Genomic DNA, 7,885 nt, shown 5'->3' with positions numbered 1-7,885 from the left:
CTGCTGATGTGTTTCATGTTGCTGCTGATGTGTTTCATGTTGCTGCTGATGTGTTTCATGTTACTGCTGATTTGTTTCATGTTGCTGCTGATGTGTTTCATGTTGTTGCTGATGTGTTTCATGTTGCTGCTGACCTGTTTCATGTTGCTGCTGACCTGTTTTATGTTGCTGCTGATGTGTTTCATGTTGCTGCTGATCTGTTTCATGTTGCTGCTGACCTGTTTCATGTTACTGCTGATTTGTTTCATGTTGCTGCTGATGTGTTTCATGTTGTTGCTGATGTGTTTCATGTTGCTGGTGACCTGTTTCATGTTGTTGCTGACCTGTTTCATGTTGCTGCTGACGTGTTTCATGTTGCTGCTGATGTGTTTCATGTTGTTGCTGATGTGTTTCATGTTGCTGCTGACCTGTTTCATGTTGCTGCTGACCTGTTTCATGTTGCTGCTGACCTGTTTCATGTTGCTGCTGACCTGTTTCATGTTGCTGCTGACGTGTTTCATGTTGCTGCTGACCTGTTTCATGTTGCTGCTGACCTGTTTCATGTTGCTGCTGACCTGTTTCATGTTGCTGCTGACCTTTTTCATGTTGCTGCTGACGTGTTTCATGTTGCTGCTGTAGGGTAACATATATCTGTGATATATTATCTATAAATTAAACGGATTCATTCGATTTTCTGGACTGAATAATATTGTAGTGAACTAAGCCTCAGGTCAAAGTCCTGGCCTTGAGGGCCTTCCTGGGACAAGAACTGTATTTCATTGATTTGAATCCAGAAACACAAGATTAAGTTCATCCAGAGACTTTCTAAGTGTCCTACACTGATCAATTGAAAGAACACTCTCTTTTTTATTATCATTACTATTTTACAAATGTTTGATAATCAAAGTGTGTTTAGTTCAAACCATTTTTAAAATGTTGAAGTGAACTACTCATTTTAATTCAACTGTGAAACAGTATTAGTGATTTTTTAATCCTCATTCAAAGTAGAAATCAAATTGGAATGTGTTACGGAGTAATTCATGCATTTTCTGATCTTCTGTCTGAAATGAGCAAGTTGTGATGTCGGTCAAAGGTCGAAGACAAGTTGTTGGAACGAACTGTCATGTTTTTATATCCTCTCAGACGTAAACAGAGAAGCTGGCACCTGTTTTCCCCCAACTCGTCCAAACATTTCTCTCGTCTGTCTCTAAAACATTTTCAATCTGTTCCAAAACATTCTTGCTGTTTTTCTGACTTCTAGTGACCTCTTACGTCACAAAAACACACCCCTGATTAGCTATTTCGACCAATCAGGGACTTCCCAAATGAACCAGAAATAGAACTCTTTAAATGTCGGCACTTCCTAGTTCAAACCAGAGTCGGGTTGCGGTTCGTTCAGTCGAGAGCAGTCGAGCCCGGTCGAGTTCGGTTCGGAGAGCAAACCGAACACAAGAAGTGCTGGGGAGAACAGAAGTCCAGACATGATCCGGAGTTCGTCCGAGTCTCGTGGGAATTGTGCAATCTTCCACATCTGAGTGGAACTTCTGAAGGACTCCACTCATGTGAGTCCACTCGTGAGGTGAACTGTTGTTGATGAAGTACCGCCACCACTCCGGACGGTTCTCTGCCATCCTACGGAGACGCTGGACCGGTAGCGTTAACTGGAACTCCGTTTCCACTGATTCATCGTCAGAGAGGTAACGAGTCGAGTTTACCACCGAAGCGTACCGAGGAAAGCTGGGTTCGAATGGAAGGTGCCGTTCTGTTCAACAATTTCCCTCACACACCATCTCCCTCCCTCTAAACTTCATTTTCCCATCTTTAAAACTCTTCTATCCTGCTAGCAAATCATTCCAGATATTTTCAGAAATGTCTGTGGTAATGCCTGACATGGGGAAACCATGGCCGTATGGTTTCCTCCTTGTAAACTGGCTAATTAATTAAGCTGTTGTTATTTTCAATTTTGCCAAATTAATGTAAATGTTTGATGTTAAACTTTGATTCTGTTAATAAATGACCACATTCATTTGATGGGTGAAAGAAAATTAATGTCTCACGTTACATTTTATTAAATTCAATGCACGATATTATTCAGTCCAGAAAAATGAATGAATCCGTTTAATTTATGAATATATCTCAGTATATGTTCATCTACATACTGGTGGCCCGTTACAGGTTCATAAATGGACTGTATTCGTGTGACAATTGAATTATCATGTTGGCATGAAATGAAAAGTGCAGAGAGTTGCTGTGTGAAACGCAGCGTTTTTGAGCTGCAGTGCTCAGAGAAAATACAGCAATGTTCTGTCGCTAGTGATGTTTTGAAAGCTGAAATGAGAGTCAATGAGTCATTTTAAAGCTACAATGTACGTCTGTTGTGTGTAACTGAAGCTGGAGAGCTGTGTTAAACGTGGATTCTGTTTAAACGGACGGGGGTTCTGCAGACCCGGTTCTGGTCCGGCTCGGTTCTGATAAGTCCGAACGAGTGTTTTAAATAGACGGTGAGACGTTTTAAGGACTGAGTGCCATCTCAGTGGAGCTTTGAGAGTTATTCGTTACATTTTTAACAGAAAATAGTACATTTTGACAGTTTAAAAGACGAAAAGTTGTCCGGAATGTTCATGCTAAATGCTAACACGCTAGCTGAAATATCGAGCGGCCATTGGCTGGAAACCGCTGTGTGGTACGCCCTGATTCGCTGAGAAATGAGTGACGTGTCTGCGTCACTTCCTCTGAGTCAGCGATATAAAACCCACCCCCGCTGTTTGTCTCTGTGATTGGTTGAAAACGGCCGTGTGATACGCCCTGATTCGCTGAGAAATGAGTGACGTGTCTGCGTCACTTCCTCTGAGTCAGCGATATAAAAACACACCCCGTTGCTGTTCTGCCATTGGTAGATTCAGTCACGTGACCCAGAAATGAAGCTCGTCTTCATAGGGAATTTCAATCTACTGTTTAAAGTTGAAAAACGCTTTAAAGTTGGATTCTGATCCACTGCTCCGTTTCTTTGAAGCCTAATTGCTGAAACTTTGCCACATTTGAGTTTGAAATCCGTCATTAAATGGTGTTTTTGGACCACGCTAGCCGATGCTAATTTTAAGCTAACAGCTAACGACCTGATGTCACCGGATGCCACAGGAAGTCATTGCGACTCCTACTGGTCATCACTAACAGTGTCTGGGTTAAAATAAAATAAGGTTATGCTGCCACCTCCTGTGGAAACTTGAAATCACAGTTTCACTTCGTTTTTAGGATATTTTGGGTGAAATTATACGTGTTTATTTCTGTCAGACGCATTTTTGAGTTAATAAACGTTCTTCAAGCTGAATTATTACTGTTATCTTGCATTTAAAAAGTGATTAAGGTATTTATGCAGGAAAGGCATTTACCGAAACATTTTTCATTCACTGATAAATTCCTCAAATGGAGGTGCAAAATGAAAAATTAGAAACTTTTTAAAAGATACAGTCCAGATATTCACAGAGTTGATAAAGTTTACTCATTTGCTGAAAAGATAATACACGTTTAATTGCTAGATCACTAAATAAGCGTAATTATATGAGAAAAAGGAAACTTTTCTGATTTAGATTACCACCTAAACACCACATCTTCCTATTTTATTTTTAAAGAGAATATAATGGCAGGAGAAGAGGTAAACGTTGACCTTTTAAGCTCCCAAGATGTCATCCAGGGAGCCTTATGTATTTTAACAAATCCAATTATTGGTGCACCGTTAGAATACCTTGATGACACTCAAAGAGCGGAAAAACTGAGAAGTTTGGCAAAAGGTGCCATGGTTGCAGAGAATAAGAAGCTGAGCCATGAACGGTTAGCAAAAATTTCTCTGCTTCTCAAAGACAAAGTGGATCATCAGGTTGCACGAAATGTCGTGCTGTCTAGAGCATATGCAACTGAAAAGGAGAGGTTTGACAAATTGATGGAACAGTCTAAACTTGATGAAGAGACACGTGCAGTTGAGGTGCAAGGTGAGAGGGAGCACTTAGAAAATCAGCTGTCATTACAGGCTCACTCATTTGAGGAGAAGATTAGGGATAAAGAACTTCAGTACCAAGCTGTGTGTTCAGACAACGGTGTGCTACAACAAGGGTTGCAGCTCGCATCAAAAGAGCTGGACGAATGCAGACTGGAAAGAGAGGCATTCCTCCAACAATGTGTGGGTTTACAAAGTGAATGTCAAACATCACAGGAACGCTTAAAAGCCTGTGAGGAGAAACTAGCCGCAGCAACAAATAAAAGTTCTGACGGGGGGCGAGTTTGTCTGGAACTCAAAGACGATCAAGGTCAGAGTGCAGGCCACCCGCCATCACCCCAGAAAGATTTTGGTGCACCTCTTGCTCTTAATCCCATTCTGCAACCTCCACAGGTGTGTAGAGATACACCTCCACCCTCATCTCGGGTGATAGGGACAGACCTGCACCAATTTGCACTACCAACCATGCAAGAGAGACCGTTGATACTTCCTCCTTCAATGGATGATTTGCTAAAAATCTCAAAATATGTACAACGCTTTGTACCGGGACCAATGGGTTCAACTGGAACAAAAGCGTACCTCAAAGACCTTGCGTTCAGACTGAGTGGTTATCCTAATGCTACGGTTGAGGATAAAATCAGTCTGATAAGGCTCACTTCGGACAGAGAGGTGTTCACCTTCATCGAGCGTCTATCTGATGTAACGAGAAGGGATTACAACCTTCTGTGCGAAGCTTTGATCAGAGAGTACGACCCCTGCACGGGACCTGCTGGTTTCCCAGCTGCTGACAAGGTCACGCAGGGCAAGCATGAACATCCAAAAGTCTATTATAAAAGAATCTTCCAAGCTTATTTTGGTAACAGAAATGAAACCGGAATGGAGGAGGAAGAAGGTTTTAAATTTGTTTTCAGCAAAAATCTCCACACTGACATACGCATGTCAGTACAAGTGATGGCAAATTTCAGAGAAAAATCCATCAATGAGATTAAACAGTGTGCTGTGAATGTGTTTGAGGCATGTTCTCATGCTAAGACGCCCATAGAGATGTTTCCTGGTATAAAGGTTAAACCCCACTCCCTAGAACTGGACAGATGGAGTGCATTGACCCCTCCTCCTAAAAAAGGCGAGAAAAAACAGTATTTTCAAACTAACAAACCGCATCATGAAGGTGCACGCTGGGACAAAAAAGCTCCTCTTTCAGAGGATGAACGTGATTATCGTAAATGGGGTGTGCGTAGGACGCAAAGATATGGGAACCAAGAGGACCCATATTATCAGGGGAAGTCCGAAAAGGAACCCCCAAAAGACGTACCTAGCCGTCCCCCACCTCGGACGAAGCGAACCGAGGCAAAGAAATCACAAAAGTTCCAGAAACAAGGCCCTACACGTCTGAGCTCGGAAGAGACAGAGAAATTACGCAGGTTTTTAGAAACTTTGAAACACACTGACACGGGAAACCAACCAGGAGCACTATGCAGTGATGTAATCACTATTGCATCTGAGGGCGCGAATGACAACATTACAGATGTCGGTGGAACACACCAAGACATTGTTGTTGTTGCCTCCAACAACCCCTCATCGGAAGAAGGGGGGGTACACTCACACAAAAACGATGACGAGTCATCGCAAGCTGAACACTCAGAAACAGCTACTGCTGTGCTGACGGTTCAGAAAACCAAGATTACACAGACAAGGCTGAACGTGTGAAGAAGCGTCAGAAAAAACCCAAGAGGTTTCTGTGTAACTTTATCAGAAGGGGGGTCGCCAAAAAGGTGTACCTGTCAGTGACACTCAAAGGTGTCCTCACACATGAAGCACTTCTGGACGGTGGGGCAGACATAACAATTATGTCAGCTAAACTGTTCGAGGAGCTGAGGACAGCCACTGCCAGTGTTAACAGGGTAATACCTCTCTCTGATTGTGCTATAGAAATGCAGGGTCTCTCAGAGAAGAGGACAACCCTGACAGCTGTAGCAATGGTTCACATGCAGGTTGGCAGAATGACACTATACCACCCGGTACACGTGTCTCGTGTTGACTCATTCCCATTTTTGGTTGGCCAGGATTTTATAAATCGCTTCGACGCGATTATAGATTATGGTGATCAAACGATGTGGACCAAAGTGAACAAACCACTGCCAATAGATATGCCTCCGGAGTGTAACACAAACTGCCTAACAGCAGGTACCGCGGAAGGCGCAAAGGACTCCTCAGCCGAGGACACAAGCCCGGTGAGTACTCCTCTGACATCATGTGAAACCAAAGAGACCCACCCGGTGGTCCAAACTCTGACCCAACAAGACAGCCTCCTCTGTGAGCTGGAGCAGTCAGAGTCCACCAAACACCACCTACCACTGGTAGTTAAAGGTGTAGAGATCCAAGGGTCCCACACTAACGATGCTGTTCTGTCTCTTTGGACAGATAAATCAGCAATTAACCGAGTTTTCTATGAAACCTTGGTTCACAAACACGTTGGTCTAGAACTAATTAAAAAAGCTTTCCGCTTTCCATTAGTTCCCAATAGTTCACAGGTAATGACCGCGGAAGGAGTCATTAACCTAAAACTGAACTGGAACCAACGAGAACTGGTTCACCCGTTTCTCGTGATCCAAAACTTACCACATGCATCCTACATAGGCTCTGACATTTTGGTAAGGTTGGGTGTCCACGTGGACACCATCAACAAGGTGCTGTGGTCCCTAAAACCAGCCACAAAGGATCCTCCTGTGCTAGACACAGCAAACCTTAAGGCTGGGCAGACCATTCCAGAGGCCTGCCAGGTTGCTAGCAACCAAACCACCACAGTACCACCTCAGGTGATTAACCTAATGGTGCGAATCCACATCATAGCTGGACAAGCTATTAGCCATAAACGGCATATTTTCAACCTTCTCCTGCATTTTTCAACTTGGGACTGTCCGTGGAAGCCACAAACCAAGTGAGTCTTGACTCTAGGACCACATCTATTGCTGTGTGTAACACAGGCATGGATGAGGTGCGGATCCCAAAAAACACTATGCTAGGATGGTTGATTTCCACTGATTTTCATGATTTTGAACTAGGCATTCCATTTCTGGGAGGACTCCCAGACAACCTGGTACCGAGTAAAGAAGCTGGGCCAGTATGGTTCACAAAACCAACACAGGCCATAGCTCTTTTCTCAACCGATGATGTCGACCAAGGACCTCAAACCTATGGTGTCTTACCCATAGACAGGTCCGACGACTCAGAAAGGGATTCGTTGGAGCTCCCCAAAGAGCAAGAACCCTTATCAGTCTCATCACAGATTGAACAGGTGGTCGCCCAAGCCGACGCTCTGACATCTGATGAAGAAAGAGACAAACTTCGCCAAGTTCTTTTAAAATATGAAAAGTCGTTTTCAACTGACTCAACAGATTGTGGGCTGACCTCACTCCACACAGTGAGAATCCCAACCCCACCCAACGCACCGCCAACATTTGTCAGACAATACAAGATCCCTCTGGAAGCACACCAGCCTGTCCAGGAGATCATTGATGACCTTTTGGTCAAAGGTATAATCAGACAATGTAATAGCACCTACTCTGCGCCTTTATGGCCAGTTTTAAAACCAAATGGTAAGTGGAGACTTACCATAGACTACAGAAAGCTAAATAAACAAGTACCCTTATCCAGGTGGCCAATGACTCAGCTCCATCAGGAACTGCCAAAGGTCACCGATGGTAAGTACTTCTCGACCCTCGACGTCGCCTCTGGTTTTTGGACCATCCCTGTGCGCGCCGAGGACCAACACAAACTAGCTTTCACTTTTGGCAGCCGACAATACACCTTTACCAGGTGTCCCTTTGGCTACGCTAACTCACCTGCAGAGTTCAACATCTTTTTGAACAAAGCATGTCCAGACGCCCACGAGCGTGGGACACTGATCTACGTGGA

The sequence above is a fragment of the Nematolebias whitei genome, chromosome 15, assembly GCF_014905685.2.
Source record: "Nematolebias whitei isolate Nwh7 chromosome 15, NemWhi1, whole genome shotgun sequence".
NCBI classification, from domain to species: domain Eukaryota; kingdom Metazoa; phylum Chordata; class Actinopteri; order Cyprinodontiformes; family Rivulidae; genus Nematolebias; species Nematolebias whitei.
This window is presented reverse-complemented; position numbering follows the sequence as displayed.